Below are 21,995 nucleotides of genomic sequence, written 5' to 3' on the forward strand. Positions count from 1 at the left end.
ATTTTCACACCTTCTGATTTCTCCACAGGGAACCATCTCTGTAAAGTTCCTCGGTTGAGCATTACTGAACTAAATATATTACATGTCAACATGATTCCAACCCCCCCCCCCCCATTTTGGTCTGTATTGGTCTGTGTTTGTGTGTAATTGCAGAATTCAAAGCTCAGTTTGAAATGAGGAACCTTAGTTTATTAAAATATATTCAGCATGCCAAATTACAATCCTGGTTTCATCTAGATTGTCTTGTAGACTTTAGCGAGAAGTGAAAAGGTGCAACCGAGGTCAGAATTCTCCCTCTGCATATTTAAATATGTGTTAATAACGACAATAGTTTTATACTTTCATTTGGGTTTTTCCAAGCTCAGTAATGTGAGTCAACTATGATCTAGATGGCTTTAGTCGAATGAACAGGACTTGATGCTTCATCATTTTATATGAAGACAGAGCCAATGCTAACTCACAAGCCACATACTGTGAAATAGTTGTAAAGTGTAGCCATAGTGCAACTAATAAAATAGCTCCAATATAAAGAAGGCTGTCACAAGTGACCTATTAAAATTAATGGGATTTCAGATATTTCCAGCTAACTTGTTCATTGATTCCAATAGGCCTAAATTTCCTCAGAAATTTCTACTCAGAAATAAGCCCCATTGAGTTAAATACTATTTCCAAGTAAGTGTATCGCAGCCTGAACTGGAAGTAGCTTGAATCCTGAATGCCTACCCACCAGTGGGGTATCATGTGAGTAAAGTTCCATTCACAAGTAGCTCCTGCTGGCAGAGGAAATATAACCTTTATTGACTGCTCTTTCATTGTGTCTGCATGCTATGGAATGTTGTGGGGAAGCTTCAGAATAGTGGAGTTTCCTCCCACAAGTAGGATTCTTCACTGGACTGCATGTCTTGCATGAATGGAAGCTGCTGTTCTATTCATGGAATTGAGAGGAAGACAGCATCTAAGTCACTTCCTTAGCTATATTTTTCCTAAGCCCCCTAAATAATCTTTTACATTTATATTTTGGATAGAAGAAAAATGACTTGTAGTATGGTGAAAAAAAGAAACTATGCTAATAAATACATGGGAAGAGGGAGAGAAAAAGAGTGCCATTGAAAATTGGAGCATTAAACACAATAGATCAATGACAGTTGGTCACTGTGAATATTTCAATGACAGAGAAGAAAGAAATCTGAGAAGCAGAAGTGCTCTACGACTCCTTGGGAAATGGTGATAGGTAGACTTCAAAAGGTTCTGATATTCATTTCAAGTCTTCAAAGTCTGGTGTTTGATAATCACACACAAAAAAAGAGTGGTTATGTGAGCATTTTTGTTCTTCATGTACCAGTAATCTTAGAGAATGTTTTCATGTAAGAATTCAGCAGTGGCTTCCCCCGCTCCACTTTACCTGAAAACTCTCTTTGAATTTCTGGTAAAGAAACTTCCCAACCTACAGTTTATTGGCCTTTGTGATTACCTTAACCTGTTTATCTTATTTATTTCAAACATTTATAAGCTGTGCTCACATCTTTCTTGGATTCCAGAGAAGGGTACATAAACATTCAAATAATAATCCAAAATCAAAACTAACAATGAAAAACAACACTGAAAAGATCTGAGAAGTAATAAACTAAAAAGCTATTCAACCACATCAACCAATGCATTCTTTTTAAGAAATAAAAAACTGGGCAAATAAAGAAGAGGAGGATGCAGTGTGGGTGCCTGTCGCACTTCCTTTAGGATGGGTGTTAGAAAGCCAGGGTTCTATCACTGAGGAGGCCTTCTCCTTTACAGCTGCATTATACACATCCCCTGCAGTTGGAACCTGGAGAAGGCCTCATCTGAAGACCATATTGCATCATCCTCCTCATCATCATTACTCACCCTTCACCCTAGAAGGTACATCTCTTCTTATATCTATCCATGTGTTAAAATTATTGGCTGACACCCTGTTTCAACTACCAACCCTGTCAGAGGTGAGAAGACAAGGAAAGTTTTTTTCAGCTGTTGTGCCCCCAACTGTGTCAGGCAATTCATAGGAAGGTTTGCTTGGAGCTGTTTTTGTTATCTGTTAGGCACCAGAGATACTTCTGAAAAACAAAGCAAAAAAACAAGCATTTTGAATCTCCTAATAAATTTTAAACTGAATTTTAATCCACCATTGTTATGCTTAATGTTATTCTATTTTATTGTTTTTCTTGTACTTTTGCAACATACATACATGTACTTTTAGCCTTTTAATTTATTAAACCTCTTAGATTTTTAAAATATATATATATATATACTGTACTTTCATTTTCTGGTCAGATGCTGCTTCCCACAGAGAAGGCGAGTCAGAAGGTCAGGACCATGGATAGCTCTGAATGAGCAGTTTGCTCCAACAGAAGTTGCAAGCAGTCTGTGGCCTTTTAAACCTATGCCTAGTCTAGACCAGTGTTCCCCAACCTTGGGCCTCCAGCTGTTTTTGGACTACAACTCCCATCATCCCTCGCTAGCAAGACCAGTGGTCAAGGATGATGGGAATTGTAGTCCAAAAACAGCTGGAGGCCCAAGGTTGGGGAACACTGCTCTAGACCAGTGTTTCCCAACCTTGGGCCTCCAGCTGTTTTTGGACTACAACTCCCATCATCCCTAGCTAGCAAGACCAGTGGTCAGGGATGATGGGAATTGTGGTTCAAAAACAGCTGGAGGCCCAAGGTTGGGAAACACTGCTCTAGACTATCTCTTATTGGAGACTTCCGGTGCTGCCGCCATGGAGAACAGCGGATCCCATGATAGTGGATGCCAGCTGAGAAGTTAATTAAGGATAGTCTGGGAGTAATTATCCTGACAAGCCCCACCCCCCTGGGTCGAAGGGGGGAGAGAAGAAGAAGAAGAGTTTGGATTTGATATCCCGCCTTTCACTCCCCTTCAGGAGTCTCAAAGCGGCTAACAATCTCCTTTCCCTTCCTCCCCCACAACAAACACTCTGTGAGGTGAGTGGGGCTGAGAGACTTCAAAGAAATGTGACTGGCCCAAGGTCACCCAGCAGCTGCATGTGGAGGAGCGGAGACGCGAACCCGGTTACCCAGATTACGTGACTACCGCTCTTAACCACTACACCACACTGGCTTTCACTTGCAGGAGTCATGGCTGGATGCTGGAATACTTTTGGTTTTGGAAAGGCAAAATGGAGAAGTTGTGGCGTAATGAGAATTGAGTCCTCGAAGGAGGGGCAATGTTGAAGAGGATTGATTGATTATAACATGAAGGAAAGGATGAATGTAAACAAATATTTCACACAGAAAACTACAGGATATAAATTCCTATTGCAAGTTAATGTATAAGGCTTTGTGAAATACGAACGAAAGTCATCACACCAGTGGCTGCTAAAATAAAGGATTAAGAAGAGAATTGTTGTATTTGGACTAATTAAGAGAATTAGAGCAGAACTAAGGAATAAAATCAACACCTGATAACTGGAACATGGGAAGTCATCCAAAAATGTTGAATTCGGAACTGATTAATTGACTCTTTCGATTGTATTATGATTTGGGATGATTAGGTATTGTATTAATGTGGCCTCCATTGGACTGTTATTAATGAAAATCTAAGATGCAGCTTGTCACGCTGGCCACGTGACCCGGAAGTGTCTGCGGAAAGCGCTGGCTCCCGGCCTATAGAGTGAGATGAGTGCACAACCCTAGAGTCTGTCAAGACTGGCCCGTACGGGCAGGGGTACCTTTACCTTTTTACTTAATAAAAGTTACTTAAAAAAAATAAAATAGACTGTTCCTTAGTGGCAATACCTCCTTGTTGAGAACTTCAGATTCTTAAAGGGACAAGCCACTGGTCTAAAGATAGGCATTCCTCCCCCATTCCATACCCTTCCATTTGGTGCATGTTCTGTGCCACTTTATCAGTGAAGTAATGTGGGAGGCACAAGACCCAGAGGGTCCTGGCTTGGTTTTGTAGGCCTGGTGGTATGGAAGGCTGTTCTGTGAGCTCTTGTCTGAAAGTCTCAGGAACAGTGGTCTCCTGGGCTCCAGCAACCAGCTCAAGGCATGAGAGCAAAGAAATAATTCACAACCTGCACTGCTGCAATTGAATCTTACTCATAGATTTGAACAGTCATACCATTTTATTGTTAGAGTCAAGAAGCGGCTGTTGTATGATGATTATGTATGTATGATTGAAACAAGCAAAAATAAATAAATACTTTAAATTCTTTTCAAAATCCCATTGGAAATGCCAGGCAAAACTGCTTCTCTTTACTCAGTTTTTTGTTCCTTAGTTTGGAAGGTTCTAGATATTTGTAGTTTCTTTCCGTGGATGGGATGTGTTAGACCTGCCTTTTACATGAATAGATAATAATAATAACAATCCTTGTTTTTGAAGTTTGACCTGCAAGATACAAAAAGGTAGCAGTCTGCAAACATATAGGTATCGTGCAACTACTGTTTTTGTTGTGTATTGGTTTGCAGTGCTTTCTATGCCTGGATACTTTGTGATGAATAACAAACATCAGCAGTGCAGATTTAGAAAAGTTCTTGCCAAGACTATGCAGCAAATACTCTTGGCAACTTCTGCTGCAGGGATAGTATTAGCACTGAAAAGGAAAATAGCACAGACTGAAAAGCCAGTAAGCATCCTTCATTAGAATTTTCTGACTTTACATGTAGATGAATGGTACCAAACTGGTGAAACTTCAGTTGTTTGGTGAAACTTGTGCTTCAGAATTCTGAAATTAGAGTTCTTTCTTTTTCTTTTTCTTTTTAAACCTGATAAAGAAACATGTAACATGCCTAAGCTTGATTTTCGTTTTGATAAAGTTCTTGTGGACATATCTTTAAATGTCATGTTCTTTAGTCGTTGAGTCGTGTCTGACTCTTTGTGACCCCATGGACCAGAGCACGCCAGGCACTCCTGACTTCTTTTAAATGTCATACTTGCCCATGAACATACTTGCACATGCATTTTGAGGCCATCTTGGTAGCTCATCCCAGATTTATTGTTTCTGTAATCTGCAACTCCTGGTCAGTCCATGGAAAATCACTCATATAGCAGCTTGAAAATATGTTTGCTTCCCAGTGGTGAATAAAACCATTAGTGATGTCAGTACTATAATCTGTGCATCCTCACAGCCATGATATTTATACATAGGAGGTCATGGGACGTGGATGGTGCTGTGGTCTAAACCACTGAGCCTCTTGGGCTTGCTGGTCAGAAGGTCATCAGTTCAAATCTGTATGATGGTAATGAGCTCCCGTTGCTCTGTCCCAGCTTCTGCCAACCTAACAGTTCAAAAGCACACCAGTGCAAGTAGTTAAATAGGTACCGCTGCAGAGGGAAGGTAAATGGTGTTTCTGTGTGCTCTGGCACTCACCACAGTCCTCCGTGCACCAGAAGCAGTTTAGTTATGCTGGCCACATTGACTGGACTTAACCGTCCAGGGGTCCTTTGCCTTACATAGGAAGTCATTAAGTTCCACTGAGTCTTCTATAACTTTTAGTGCCTAGCTTAGCCCTGCTTCATCAGACATAATGTTATTCAATGGCTTAGAATTGTGCGTTGAGTACCTTTTCATCTGCTGAATTGTCATACTTTCATTTCTTTGGAAATACTCATGAAACCAAAGCATGTTGGGAAACTCACTCTGAAACATTTCCTTTATTATTGTGGATTCTCTCTCACAACTTTTGCAACCAAAGTTTTTGTAAAAAGGTTTGAGTCCTTGAGAAGACCTCTGCTCTTGATTCTATCATTCAACTGTAATGCAATTGGCATGATTGGAGAACATTTGCTGAACCTCTGGTAGTCATGTCATCTGACAGTATCGTCACCCATCACTTTGAACTTGGTGACATAATGGTGAACCATACCGGAACAAAACAAGCAGTACAGAAACTCAGCAACTAAGAATCAACGCCTTCTAGCCATAACCAGTGAACTTCCAGATGTTGTACTCCAACTCTCATCAATTCCAGTCACTATGACTAATGGTCAGGGGTGATTAGAGTTGAAGTCCAATGTCATCTGGAGGCCAATAGGTCCCCCACCTCTATAGACTTTAGGTGGACAGTATGTGTCTTGAATGCCTCACAGGCACCCAGGCATCAATTTGAACATCAGTGGGAATAAGAACATAAGAAGAGCCTGCAAGAGCCTATCGAGTCCAGCATCTCATTCTCAGAGTGGCCAGCCAGCTGCCTGTGGGAAACCCGCAAGCAGCACAAAAGCACTCTCCCTTCCTGTAGTTTCCAGCAACTGGAATTCAGAAGCATTACAGCCTCTGGCTGAGGAGGCAGAGCACAGCCACCAAGGCTGTAGCCTTCCATAGTCCTCTCCTCCATGAATTTTCTTAACCCTGTTTTAAAGCCATCTAAAAGCTGTCACGATCCAGATTTGTGTTGCATCAGGTACTGATTTTTGTTTCACAAACTTTGCAGCCAAATTTTTTGCAAGAAGGTTGGAGTTCTTGAGAAGATCAATGTGATCCTCAGTTTCTCCCCATCCCCCACTCTGTACAATTTACTGCAGCTTATTTCCACTTATGAAAGTAACACTGAAGTTTAATGAAATTATACAATTCTTGGACCGTTAACCACACCCTCTACTTCTGTTCCAGAGCATTTAGGAAACATCCGGAGAACATTTGAGGTCATCACCCATTAAATTTGATGTGACCAGTATTTACTTTTAGGGGAATTCTTTAAACACATATAGCAATTTTTGCTTGTAAAAGCCAGTATAATTAGAATTTTCTTGTTGCAATGTTGATCCCAGAAAATGAGATAATTTTATTAAACCAATGTTCTTGAGTATGGGATTATGTGAACTTCTGTGTCTCACAGAACTATTTGTGCAGCAGACAACAATTTTGTCTTCATCCAGGTATTCCATTTTTTTAAATAAGAAGAATATAAGCATTGTTTTCCACAAAGGATAGTGTATGTTATTCCACGTATATCGGGGTGGATAAGTGTCCAGGATACATTATTTATTTACTTACTTAGCATATGTATATCTCACTGTTCCAGTTAGTTGACTATTGAAGCTCAACACACACACACACACACACACACACACACACACACAGAGAGAGAGAGAGAGAGAGAGAGAGAGGATAGCCTTGAAAAAAATCAACCCACCATATTAAGGAAGGTCTTTAAATCATGGGCTATGGATTATTTCCAGAAGCGAATGGCTACTGCTGCAGCATAATTTAATGGACAGAATGACTATTTCAAAATACTATTTTCTAGGTGCTATTTATTGTCAACTTTACAAAAACCTGCAGCTTTACTGGAACATTTGTCCTTAATTCTTCATTTAAGCATCATCCCTTATTTTTTTGGCTACCTATAATATATTCGATAATGACATCTTCAGCAATCTGTTGTACTTTTATCATTAATTGCTACTGTTCATACAGTTACCAGAAACTAATTAAAAGGCAACAACTGATCTCATGTGAATATTATGTTGTTTAAAAATGGCTTATTCTATTAAATTAGGAGTAGCTCTTAGTGAGAAGAAATTGTTATATGAACATGAAACTTGACACTGCTATCTTAAACGTCAGAAGTGCTATGTTGCAAGGCTAGCTTACTGATAGGCGACTCACACTTCCAAAATGTTCCTTTATGGAATCCATTTATTATGATGTCTGCAAAACTATACTGAACCTTCTGTTAATTTTATTCCAACTGTAACAATGTACTCCAGACAGTAATTAACTTGATTATTTGTATGTTGTTGTTTTCTAAAAGCTAATAAACATATCCTTAAACAAAACAAAAAAAGAAATACTATTTATGAAGGCGTGAATTTTGTGATCATCTCAGTGATTTCAATATATAAACAATTTAGCTTATTACCTAGGTCATATATTTATGCCATGTCCACAAGCACTTTTTTGCGTTCTGGAACAAAAACGAGAAGTATGAGATTTGACCCTGGATAGACTATTTACATAGAGTTATATAGTATTTCTAACACCTATTACCTCGTTATCTAACGTGCCAGATTTCCTTGCTTCCTACACAGAATTTTGCCTTAAGGCTGTCCACTCAGACTGTTGCTAACCAACGTTTTGCTTACTTTGTGTTTGTTCAACAGTGCCAGCTCATATTTCTGGATATATGTCCTCTTAGAGAGAGAGCGAGAGAGCTGTTTTTCCTAACAACCCCCTTGACTCATGTAATAGAATGAGGAAACTTGGCACTTACAGCTTTTCAAATTCATCACCTGATGAGATGTGACAGTAGATGCGCCATAGCCTCCGAGAGGCCTCTACTGGCATCCCTTTTGACATATTGCAGTAACATGGCAGCTGTCAGCTTTGTTTTATAATGCTATAATTACTAATACTAGAATCCTAAACATTTTTATTAAAAGAACAGAAGTAAACATTTTCTATTAGGATCACACAGTGCTGAACAAAGCAGTACAGCGTTTTTAAAATGCAGCAACAACCAAACCCTGATGTAATAAATTCTTGAGAATTAAAATGAGAATTCACTATGCAGGTTGCTCTTCCACTGCCACTGGAATGAAGACTGAGTAGAGTGCAAGGTGGGGGAGAAGGTAGGGCACAGCATCTCATGGTAAAAGGTAAAGGACCCCCGGATGGTTAAGTCCAGTCAAAGGTGACTATGGGGTGTTCTGCTCATCTCGCTTTTCAGGCCAAGGAAGCCAGACAGCTTTCTGGGTCATGTGGCCAGCATAACTAAACCGCATCTGGTGCAATGGAACATGACAGAAGCCAGAGCATACAGAAATGCCATTACCTTCCCGCCTCAGCGATACTTATTTATCTACTTGTATGTTTTTGATCTGCTAGGTTGGCAGAAGCTGGGACAGAGCAACAGGAGCTCACCCCGTCACGCGGATTCGAACTACCGACCTTCTGATCAACAAGCCCAAGAGGTGGTTTAGACCACAGCGCCACCCACATCCCTAGCATCTCATGATCCTTAGAGCATTGGACAATTCCAAAAGCCTTTATGTGTCCTTCTATAGCCCAGGTTTCCTGACCAGCAATGCCCTAGAGAGCTGGCCAAAAATCAGAGAATTTCCAGATTTTATGGTGAGGGGCATTGTAATGATCCATTCCTTGATTGTAGCAAGGATGCCAGGAGACTCTGGTTGCAGGAAAGCCTAGCGCCAGGATTTCTACTTAATTTGTGGAACAGAGAAGATTGGGAATAGTACCTTTTCTCAATGCCCATATGGAAACAGAAGCACTGAAACATTCCTGTGTTTCTTTGCCTTTGAAAGCTTCAGGACTTGGTTCTTTTTATTTATGTCCTGGTGCAGAGAGATGCAACTGACATCTTGTTGAGGCCCACCAACTTTGGGTTTTGGCCCCACCCATTTTGCACTGTTCAGGCCCTACACATTTTCCGGGGGGGGGGGGGGCTCCCCACCCCTACATAAAACAGCATATTGACAAAGTGAGCCAATGACTAAAAATCCATTAAGCTATCAGCAATTAAAAGAGAGAGGCCAATTATCACAAAAACCATAAAATGCCATTAAAAGACTGAGCAATCAGGATGGACTTTACTTGGCATCTTAAAAATGGCACGAAGGGTGTTAGGTGAGGGTGTTAGGTGGACATTCTTAGGTAGGGATTTCATAACTTGGTGCTACTACAGAGAAAGCCTTCCAACAGCAGATGGTTCTCTTAAGATTTTAATTGATAGGAAGCTTCATTTGGGAGAAGGTAGTATTTCATGTGGAACTGTGATCACCAGAATTATCCACAAAATCTACCAATCCATGTGATGAATGTTTACACAGTCACTTCTACAGTGGGGAGAGCTGCTACCAAGGTAGTGTTTAAATCAGGCCCTTTCCACTTAGTAATTTTCAGTGTGGAACCATTATTCAGTTTCTTTATTAAGGGTATATGCAGATTCATTTCAAGAGTTTTAGAAGATTTTCTCAGAACATAATTTATTTTCTATTTGAAACATCAGAGCTGACATAAATATTGTTCCAATATTGACTGTGTATATAGCAGTATTTTTCTATGCCTGCAGGATAATAAACAAAGCAAGTTATTTCCCATCCCCAGCTTGGCATTTGGATATTTATGTATATTGGAGGAAGATATTCTCTTGGTAACAGCACCTTGAGTATATTTTAGGAATTATAAGTACATTTATGCTTACACATTTTTTTTCTTTGGCTGTTGGGTGTAGAGCTAAAAAGAACTGAAATAACAAGACAGCAGCATTATCAGTATGGCAGGATTTAAGATTGTGCAATTGAAAAACTGAGATTGGAAACATTTTGTAGCTCATATTCAAAAGTGTTTAAGGGGTTCTTAATGATTGTGGCTCTTTTAGTATTGAAAATAAATTCCCTGACACAGCAATGCAAATGTTTGAATAAAGTGTAGTTGTTTTAAAAATGGTCTAAGTGAAGTAGCTTTCATAACGTTCCATGCACCTTATTTTAGCATTTTAGTATTTTACAGTCAGAACAAAAACATTTTTTAAAAACAACAACACACATTTAAAATAAGTTTAATAGGTAGTTTTCTATCTGAAAAGGATGAAGACATGGCATTTATTCCATTAAACTCAAGGACACCCACATCCAAGCCAACAAAGAAAGAAAAGAGGAGTGGAAGATCTAAGGTCAAATTAAAATTTGCAAAAAGCAGAAACTGCAGAAAGCAGTCCTAACCATTAAAACTGGAGCAGATTGCAAAAGTTTGGTGGTAAACTGGCAGAAGTAAATTTCAGCTTAGAAGCAAGATGGGACAAGTCTGGAAAGAACCAGCAGAATGGCCTTCTTATATGGCTCAAGACACTCTTAGCAAATATGTGTGTTTGTGTGGAGAGGTTGTTCTTTGTTCCCCACAGCTGTCCAGAGCTGAGAACGCATTTCCTTGCAGAGACTCAAATTTGCATATTCTAAACAACACTGGGAAAACAATTCACATACGTATGTGCTGCTGCTTGTTTAAGAATCTGTGAAGAATATTTGAAGTGTTAAGGACTTATCATCTGTCCAGTTGCTCACAGTGCTTTGCAGGGTGAGGGCCTCTGGCAGATGTCAACTCATCAGGGCTGCTGGCGGATGCATAACTTGTCATCGTTCTGTGTGATGTAGGAATCAGACTTTAGTGTGCTGGCACATACCCTTTGGAACTCCTTTCTGTTATGTATCAGACAGACACTATCTATACTGCCTTTCTGCTGTCTATTGAAGACCTTCCTTTTCCAATAAGCCTTCAACAAGTTCCCTCTCTCTCTCTGAACTGTTATTTTACCAAACACAGAACAGAGAAGGTAGAAATAAGTTTTTGGTTTGTCAGTTTTCCATTTCAGTATAATCAGTCTTCCTCTGCTCTAAATCGCCAATCAGCGATTATTCCTTCTGCTCCCATAATCAGGCTATTTGTATGCTGATCATTTGTCTCTACAGCAACTCACTATCATATTGCAATGCACTGCTGCTATTTTGAGATGGTGCCCAAATCATCATATTTATAGTTTATTTTTTAGGTGTTGTACCATAACTTTACTTGGAATTATGTAAATCCACATAGTCAGCAAAACCATCTGAAAAAGGAAATCAATAACTTTTGTTTTCTCCTGCAAGGTGTCTGATCACCAACACATGCCTAATTATTCATGCTTTCTGCCAACTGTCATTAGGTGCTGAAAGGCATTCTGAATGTCTGCAACCAAAGGTTTAAATGGTCTAATCTTAACAACTGAAGCGCAACAAATTTTCACTGGCTATTTTTTTTAAATGACAATTACAAAATTTTTGATTAACTCAGTTTAGATTAAATGTTACTTGAAACCAGAAAATAAACTGAAATAGCAGTAACTTTCCAATGCTTTGGAAACAGGCTGTATTGTATTGTACAGGTAGTGACTCTTGCAAACCTACATCCTTTTTAAAGTGAAGTACAGTGGTACCTCGGGTTACATACGCTTCAGGTTACACACTCCGCTAACCCAGAAATAGTACCTTGGGTTAAGAACTTTGCTTCAGGATGAGAACAGAAATCGTGCTCTGGCGGCGCGGCAGCAGCAGGAGGCTCCATTAGCTAAAGTGGTGCTTCAGGTTAAGAACAGTTTCAGGTTAAGAATGGACCACCGGAATGAATTCAGTACTTAACCCGAGGTACCACTGTACTGTGGTTTAACAGCTCTAGGTAATGCTGCACAAGCAGCATTTTACTTCCACAGTGGGACTTCCTCCTCCCCCCATGCACTCCCAAATTTGTGCCAGAGGATCCCCTAACTCAATCTTGTGCTCCTTATGAAATGAGAAAGAATGGGACAGAGTGAAATCCAGGAAAACTCAGTGTGAGGCAGATTTTACAAATACTGGGGTTGGGGGAAGCTCATGATATTCAATATTTCAGTATCTGTGCTCTATAAATGAGAAATATTTCTAGATCTTTGACCTAGATATATTTGAAGGCTGTTCTTGTTACTGCTGCTGCTTCCAATATGTTTCCTGAATTTTCTTTGCTCTGAAACTTGCAGTGTTAAAATAGCAATTTGTCATTATCAGAGACTACAACTTGTTTGTTTATATTTTACTTTAGGACCCGCATACCATTGTATGAATACCAGGCAACCATTGGATTACATGCTTATGGTAAATTTTCTATTTCTTCAGCATGTTTCATGGCCTTGATGTCATTGCTTACATTCATTAATTATGCTCATTATGCTCATTGAGTGCAGTTTATCATTTAAATAATCCCTCGAAACCACTTGAAGAATATCTGAGACTGATACTTCCCAGCTTAAGTACATCCAATTAAGTATATCTTGGTGCTTTTTTTGGCTGTAGTACCATATATTTGGAATGCCATTGCCAAAGAGGAGCTTCTCTGGTGCCACCTTGGATATGTTTTTCTGTCCTTTTGTTGTTTTAATTGTTTTGAATGTTGCATTCTATTGCATTCTTTTCATCCTGTTAGCTCATGCTGAATGCTGAACAACCAATTTAATTAATAAAAAAGTTATTCTTGTATTGCTGCAATGTTCAAGTTCAAAAACATATTAAATGTGCACTATTAGTATACTGATATCATAAACTGCCTTGACATGGGAGTGGGGCCTAAACCAATCTGTTTCATACACAGTTTATGCACACAAAGGAGTCTCATAGGCTTAATAGAGCTGTCTATCACCCGTCCCCCGTGCTTGCACACAGGTCACTCTGCTTTATCTCTCTCTCCCACCTTTGTGAATGCAATGAAGCAGTGCAAAGGATCATTAAGGGGAACAAGAGATCGGGGGGTGGGGGGGTGGAGGCACTTCCACATGGCAGCTTACTGTGGACAGTGCTGCTATAGAATGCAAATTTCATGTAGTGTTTATATGACATTACCTTCATCAAAAATGTTGATGCCCAATACAGTGGTACCTCGGGTTAAGAACTTAATTTGTTCCAGAGGTCCGTTCTTAACCTGAAACTGTTCTTAACCTGAAGCACCACTTTAGCTAACGGGGCCTCCCGCTGCCGCCGTGCCGCCGGAGCATGATTTCTGTTCTCATCATGAAGCAAAGTTCTTAATCCGAGGTACTATTTATGGGTTAGCGGAGTTTGTAACCTGAAGCGTCTGTAAACTGAAGTGTATGTAACCCGAGGTACCACTGTATTCTTTTTTTCAATGTGATCCCAATTTACCATCTCTGTGCAAAATCCAATAACTAAAAAACTGAAACCATGTGGAAATGGTAAATCCAGATTAAATGGGGAAGAAAAGTATGGAATCATGGTTATCATTATTATATTTACAAGATGTCAATTGCAAAGAAGTGTGGTGCCAGCATATGATGAAATTGTACAATGGAGGCATGAAATGCACTTCGGTGGCAGGGAATTCCACAATTTAGGGGCTGCCATGAAGAATGCCCTGTCCCAGGTCATTACCCCAGAACCTCTGAGGGTGGTGGAACTACCAAGAGGGCTCCGAAGGGTGTAGCGTGGTTAGCCAGTACCCAGGGCATGCACACACTGGGGGGCGGGTTGCAGAGAGTGAACGGAGCATGACATGAATCTGTATCTGGTTAAATTTATTACTGGAATAGGAGAGACTGAACACCTTTTCAATAAATGGAAATAACATTTATACTTAAATAGACACATGCAGTCAGTGTGTGTGTGTGTGTGTGTGTGTGTGTGTGTGTGTGTGTGTAAAAATTAAATCAGTAACCATTTTAAAAATAGCACTGAAAACACTGAAAACAATTTAAAAGCGCGTGTGCGCGCACACACACCACACAACCCCCCCCCCCAAGTACAACACCCAGCCTCTGAAGATTGCCCCAACAGTCAGTTAGTGGCCAAAGCCTTGCCTTAAGAGAAAGGGTCATCTTAGTTTCCTGTGAAAGGGAGTTCCACAATCTGGGGCAGCCACTATGCTCACTGTCCTCTCCAGATGTGCCTTTGAAGGTGGTGGGACCAAAGCCCACCTGAAGATATTAAGGCCTGGGTAGGCTCATATAGCCTGGACCCAAATCTTCCAATCTTCAAATAGCCTGGACCCAAGCCATATAAGGCTTTATATGTCATAACCAGCACTTTGATTTCTGCCCAGAAAGGGACCAGTAGCCAGTGGAGCTGTTGTAATAAAGAGCTGTTCTTCTAGTAACCAGCTCCAGTCAGCAATTTGTTCATTCAATGCAAGCATTTCAGCTTGCCAGATGGAATGATTCTCCATCTCCTCCCCTTTATGTGCTATTCTGGGCTTTTTTTGGGGGGGCAGCGTGGGTATGCAGTGGAAGGTGAAGAGGGAAAGCCCCATTGTGCTAGTGGAAGACCTTGTGTGGGCTTCTACTAATGGGCCTTGTTAGTTGAATTTGGCCCATGGCTTTTGCTGGAAGATGCACAGCCGACAAGCAGAAATTCATTTGCCATATAAATTGTGAGTTGACTTTTGGCATCTAAGAATAAAACAATATTGTGCCCTTTATCACATTGAATAATTGGACTGCTGCAATGTCATCTTCTTTCCTTTACTGGTGTGATGAATTTGTGCCAGAGTGCTGGCCAGGAATAGCAACCCTATATATGCTAGTCATTGACCTCTTTCTGTGAAGATTGTAGACAGTAAACAGCTTTTCCTGGATGACAGGATAAGGATTGCTAGGATTGGGGAGGGGCAAGGGGAAGGCCAAGGTTTTAAGGCCAGCCGTGATCTTTTAATCTTCTTCACTGGTTCACTTTAAGTTCAGTCAGCCATTGGAAACTCCACATGAGACTGTCAGGGTAATTAATAGACTTATTTAGTGAAATTCCTTGATGTACTTTCCATCGGCCCATTTAGGTAGGAAGACACGACACCGAATCACACCATTTCCATTAGCAGCTAGAGGCAGTAATAGTATAACAAAAAATATTACACTAGGTTACGCTTTATTTGTATGCTATCTTTTGTCCCAAAGGCCCCCAAAGGGATGAAAGGCTTATTAATACAAAATAAATATGCACTAAATACACAATAAACAAAACAAAACAAGCAAAACAATATAAATGAGTAAAGTCATAAAATGGCCAACAACCACACAGCTTTGTATTAGGAATGCCAGTTAATCCTTTGGAAAACAAACGAACACCACAAATCAAGCCACACTTATTTCTTACTCAGGGTATACACACTCCCCTCATGTTGGTCACCTGGCAGGGTGTTCCACCTGTTCCACCAACAGGTTCTTACCCTGGGACAGAAACAACTTTTCTCTCCCACTGCAGCCAACCATTTGTGGAAGTGCATGCCTTCTGAGAAAATAATATACTAAGGAAAGTTAGGTTGTTGGAGATAAAGGGAATTTATTGGGTTTCTTTGATATGTTGATTCCATGACTAGATTCCAGCTACAGTGGACCAAGGTGGGAGAAGCAGCAATCAGAGGGAAGCCAGGAGATGGAAGAAGGTTGTTCAGCTAGGCACTCTCAGTTCACGAAAGAGTTTAGAAAGAAGGACAGAAATAAAAACAGGTTTTCAGAATAAGAGCCAGTGCTTTGTTTCTTTTAAAAAAAGTGTTTAGGGGCACTCTCATTTTCCTACTCATATTAAGATACTGCCCCTCAATGAGGCCAAACTTAGATTCACAAAATGTTTAGGGGTATGCGCCCCCCCCCCCCAGAAAAAGCACAGATAAGAGTTATAAATAGCAAGCAATGAGAACAAAGGATAACAGAAAGGAATTAAAAATTGATTCTTCATGAAAGACAAGAGGAAAATGTTAACATGTCACCATCTGCTCCAACCTGGTGCCCTTTAGATGTGGTTCAACAACAATCCAGAGAGCCCTAGCTGATCAGGCCTCTGTGAAAGGTCAGCCAGGTCGATACAATTAGTTTTACTCAGTTTTTGCTATAAAAAAATGGTGGCATTCTCAATGTTTTTCTTATGCAGGTCATTTATGGGATGTAAGAAGCAAGAGGCAATAATGCTGCCAGCTTAATTCATGCTTGTCTTCTTCATTTCCAAGACTGGAATGCAGAACCAAATAAACTTTACTAGGCTATTATTCAGATTGAGACTGAAGGGATAATTCATTTTATCTTGCCAATTTGTCTGTAATAGTTTTTAAAAGGAGGGGTAAAAAATCAACTAAAAAGCAGTATTAGGTGCCTGGCAAAGAAAATGCTATTTTGCTCAAAGGCAATTCTAAACCAGAGAATTAGTTTTCTGCATAATCAGATCACAATAGTTGAAAGCATTGTTCTCCTCCTCATTACATTTCACAAATTATGATGCCAAGGACACATGCTCCCACAACTGAGACATTTCAGGGGATTTCCAGTGGCTGAGATCCAACAAAACATGGTGGTGTGGAAACAGATCACACTCAAGGTTCTATGTTTTCTGCAAATTTCTACTGTGGCTGTTCTTCAGTGTTGAAAAGACAAGCTGCATTGCAAAATGCAAACTAGTATACTTCAACAATGTGAAATGCTGAATGTAATTATCTATGCATGGGTATAGCTTTATTGGCTTCTAGAAATTACCAATCATAAGGCTGCATATTTAAATTCTAACCATCTTCCAGACAGCGGAGAAATGCAAACTTGTGTGTATTTACTGTTCACTATGGGTAGTGGTGTGTTTTTTTTTGAAAACTCAGCAGATTTTTATTTCCCAACATTTTCAATCAGTGGATAGAAACTTAGAATGTTATTTTGGATTTTATTTTTTTAAAATGGGAGCATATTTACCAAAAGTTAAATGGTTGGCAGTAGGTCATTAAGGTAAACTGATACCACTAAACAAGAACCTCCAAGAATTGTGTGAGATCCCCAAAATTAGGGGCATACTTCTGGTCTGTGTTTTATGTTTTCTAGTCTAGGTTTTACATAAAGCTCAAGGGCTCTGGAGACCAGACTGAAGTAGTTGAAGTAAAAGACTTCTGGTGAGCATTTTCTCATGTCTAATATGTGAGGAGGAATTAAAGAACCTTTTAATGAGGGTGAAAGAGGAGAGCGCAAAATATGGTCTGAAGCTCAACATCAAAAAAACGAAGATCATGGCCACTGGTCCCATCACCTCCTGGCAAATAGAAGGGGAAGAAATGGAGGCAGTGAGAGATTTTATTTTCTTGGGCGCCATGATCACTGCAGATGGTGACAGCAGCCACGAAATTAAAAGACGCCTGCTTCTTGGGAGAAGGGCAATGACAGGCCTAGACAGCATCTTGAGAAGTAGAGATGTCACCTTGCCAACAAAGGTCCGTATAGTTAAAGCCATGGTCTTCCCAGTAGTGATGTATGGAAGTGAGAGCTGGACCATAAAGAAGGCTGATCGCCGAAGAATTGATGCTTTTGAATTATGGTGCTGGAGAAGACTCTTGAGAGTCCCATGGACGGCAAGAAGATCAAATGCATCCATTCTTAAGGAAATCAGACCTGAGTGCTCACTGGAAGGACAGATCGTGAAGCTGAGGCTCCAGTACTTTGGCCACCTCATGAGAAGAGAAGACTCCCTGGAGAAGACACTGATGCTGGGAAAGATGGAGGGCACAAGGAGAAGGGGGCGACAGAGGACGAGATGGTTGGATAGCGTTTTTGAGGTTACCAGCATGAGTTTGACCAAACTGCGGGAGGTAGTGGAGGACAGAGGTGCCTGGCGTGCTCTGGTCCATGGGGTCACGAAGAGTCGGACACGACTAAACGACTAAACAACAACAATATGTGTTTGAGATAGGGCTGCCGTACGTCCGGAATTTCTTGGACATTACTGGGATTTCAAAGGCGGAATTGACATCTGGGGGGAATTTCCAAAATTTGTCCTGTATCTTAGGCAAGTCAATTGAAAAAAGCCCAACAACTTTTGGGGTGTCATGGTTTTTACTTTTTGAACTTTAGCAACCCTAGTTTGAGATTGTTCAGATTAAAGTGGTTTGGACACCGTACTTCATGTAAATAATGCAAAACCTCCAATAATGTTGAGAAATTTTTATTTATAATTAAATATGACCAACATTTGTGCTGTGAGCTTCAATACAGTTCAACACAAATTTGTATGATCATTCTTTTCTTTTTTTAACCAGTAACTAAGGTTACTTGACCCTTCAAAAATCCCAAACATTAAAGGAAACCAAACAGCAACAACATCCCCTTCTCTATCACAGGATACAGTAAAATAATGTACTATTAATTATCAAACCCTAGTAGATAACCAGTTGCAAGAGAGGTGGTTCTGATAAAAGACACCACTTTATTATGGGTTTATAGTCTGTTCTCTGAGGGTACAGCAGCAACAACTGTGAATACCAAACTGGACAGCTCTGAAAGGAAAGTATTAGTTGGCATTTTAACATCTCATTAATTTTAATAGATTTGTTATTTTCCAAACTCGACCAGGTGTTATAATTCATCTTCCGAATTATGATTTATGGAATTAGTAGATTCTCATTATCCAAAGTCATTTCCTTTACTTTTAATTTGCTGTAATGTAATTTCAATTAGGTGTAGTCTTGAAAAACTGACTGCAATTTATGTGTCTGATGTAGGAAAACAATAAAACATACTTCCCCTCCATAATATAACAATTAAGGCTTGCCATTGTTTCATGACTTGGCTTAAAATTAGACATGTTGCACAGGACCACTATTTTGTTAGGGTTATCTTAAAGTTATTATTATTATTATTTTATTGTTGTTGTTAATTTTATTATTGCATATTTAAATCACCCTTCATCTATTTAGATCCCTTGTTTGTTTATAAAACAATGAAATAAAATGAAATAAAAGCAAGCATATCACAAAACAAATAATGAAATATATTGGGACAGAGTCTACTAAATAGTTGTGCTAGGAGGAGCCATTACAGTGAGTGCTGCTAGTGTGACAGGGCTTGCCCCATCCTCCCCCCATGACTGGCTCAGGATGGTTGGGAGTATCCTGAGAACAGTGTGCAGAGGGAGGGGAGGGGAGATTGTGCAGTGCACTGATGGAATTCCACCCAAACAAATCAAATAACATAACAACATAACATAACATAACATAACATAACATAACATAACATAACATAACATAACATAACATAACATAACATAACATAACATAACATAACATAACATTACATAACATAACATCATAACATCACATCACATCACATCACATCACATCACAACACAACACATAACAACATAACATAACATAACATAACATAACATAACATAACATAACATCATAACATAACATAACATAACATAACATAACATAACATAACATAACATAACATAACATAACATAACATAACATACAGTCATAACCAAGATCAGCACAGCAGTGACAGCATACTGGTTGTTGCCCTCCAGCAAACCTTAAACTCTCAAAGGCCTGAAGGAAAAGATGCTTCAGGAATATAAGGCTTGAGATTGTTTTCCAGTCAACTGGATTCTGCAGTCTGTATACATAGAACATAGAACAACAAAACACTGAAGCAAAGGTCAATGTTGCAGAAGCAAAACCAACCAACAGCAGTTTGATTCTTGTTTTAAGTGTTCTGACTGTGGATGAACTTGGGCTTCTCCTTAGCAGCTTTCCACAAAGTTATTGCCATACTTCTGCTGCAACATCCATGCAGTTTCATCAGAAGCAATCTGTGCACTTGGACAGTGCAGTGCTGTTTGTGGCAAGGTAGAGGATGGGCTTCATGAGGTACCTGTCCCTGGGACTTATCTGGACATCACCACACTCTACCACTCACACAAAATGCAGGGAGCTGTCTCACACCTTATGGCAATAACTGTGGTAATAATTAATAATGCATTTCCTGATTTTTGGTAAACGATAAGAGATGGTTGTGTATCTGTGCTGATTTAAACATACAAAGGATATTGTAAAGGTTGGGATAGCACTTCTGATTTCATCCCAGTGTAAATAGCAGCATTAGAAGAGAATTTCCCCCTAGATGTTCAGGGGAATGGAAAGGGTAAAATTTCCCATACCCACTACAGTGATCGTGATCATTATTTGTCTCCAGCTGATACTGTTTCCATTTATTTTAAAATGTGTATTTAAAGTTTCAAAGTTGCACTTATTATCATATGTGCTACCTCCCACCCAGTGTTGTGACTCTACTTGTTATCAGCCCCAGAGAAATTGATTGGAATGATATGCCATTCATGAAATAGCAATTACACAATAGACTTTTAAAAAGAAAATAACAAGCATAGGAGACCAGTCTGAATTTGTTTTTCGCTGCGGTCACACTCTGGTTCAGCTCTTTGTGCTTGTTTTCTGTTTTTAAAAAATCGTTCACACAACTATGTATAGTCTACTTAGTCTCTTAAGTTAAGAAAGTGGTCAAAACCAGTGTGAACAATCAAAAAGTCTTATGTGGGAATGGGAATATGAATGGTGCTCTATTTACCGTATATGCAAAGTAGGAATTCAACACAGAAAGAGAGTTTTCTGAATGTGACACACTGCATATGTATTATGAATATATATGAAAGCAAGATGAAAGAGTTATTGGAGCATTATAGAATTAATACCTACTTTATTTTAAAAAATAAATGGCAGCTTGTCAGAATGTTAACCAGATAGTTAGGACCATATGGTCCCTTCAGAACTCACAGCATAGAGGAATCTTAACAGGTCACATACCGTGGAGAAACATTGTGGGAGGGAAGCAAGGTCAGGTGAGCAGATGGAAAGCCAAAAAGTCTGTGAGGTGACCCTCAACTGCTTATGTCTCAGTTTCTCCACTTTATCTACAGAGTAGCCAAGCAACACAGGGAGAAGAGAGAAGCCTACTTTGAGTTTTTTAAGGCACATATTCCCTTTAGGCATCTACTTAAAAAGGGTTTAACCTGTTTTTAGAACAAGATTTTTTTCTCCTTTACTTGACTGATGAACAAATTTATTTAGAAATAACTTTGCTGGGAGTCTGCTAACACAGAACTCTGGCTTTTTCTTGAGCAAACCAGTTGGCTAAAAGAATATGAGGGGATAGCTATTGCTAATAGTTTTCTCCTAGTCTTTCTTTCCCTGTGCCAATTTTTTTACTTATATAATTTTTTAATATTTATTATGGATGACAATTTGGAAAATAAATTAAATAAATAGTGTTAGGATTATGAATTCTTGCACCTGAAACTATTCACACAGTGTTTCCAATGATGGAAGGAGACAAATTTGCCAATTCTATCCCTCCCCTAGGCAACTTTCTGTGCACCCCAAGGATGATGTTGCCTTCAGCCCTCTACGTCTGGAACATTGCAACCTAGTTCTTTCTGTAGAGCCTTTGAACTATCAGTAATAATATTGTTACTGCCAACTCTGAGTAATTAGAGATTCCAAGGGTCCTAGTTCTTACTCAGGGTTTGGTTTCCTTGGAATGAAGTTCAGGAGGGACTGTGGTGTCTTAAATATATATGGTTTTTTATGTACACTTATATACAACCTGAGTCTAAGACCGAGGGTCCCAGCATTAACACCTCAACAGATCTTGCTTCTCCCTCAACCACAGCCTTGCAGGCAGAAGACAAAAATTTGGCAGCCCTGCCTCTCACCT

General features: G+C 39.6%; 1 protein-coding gene across 15 annotated transcripts in view; it reads left to right on the forward strand.

Annotated features, from left to right (window-relative positions):
- Nucleotides 1–21,995, forward strand: part of ATP2B2 (ATPase plasma membrane Ca2+ transporting 2) — a 355,474-nt gene that overhangs the window by 80,708 nt on the left and 252,771 nt on the right. For all 15 annotated transcript variants that reach the window (XR_013391957.1, XM_077924827.1, XM_077924825.1 and 12 more), the window contains exon 2: nt 12,560–12,612. The gene's annotated coding sequence lies outside the window, so the exon portion shown is untranslated. The remainder of the gene's footprint in view (nt 1–12,559; nt 12,613–21,995) is intronic.

The sequence above is a fragment of the Podarcis muralis genome, chromosome 2 (genome assembly GCF_964188315.1).
Source record: "Podarcis muralis chromosome 2, rPodMur119.hap1.1, whole genome shotgun sequence".
Lineage (NCBI taxonomy): Eukaryota > Metazoa > Chordata > Lepidosauria > Squamata > Lacertidae > Podarcis > Podarcis muralis.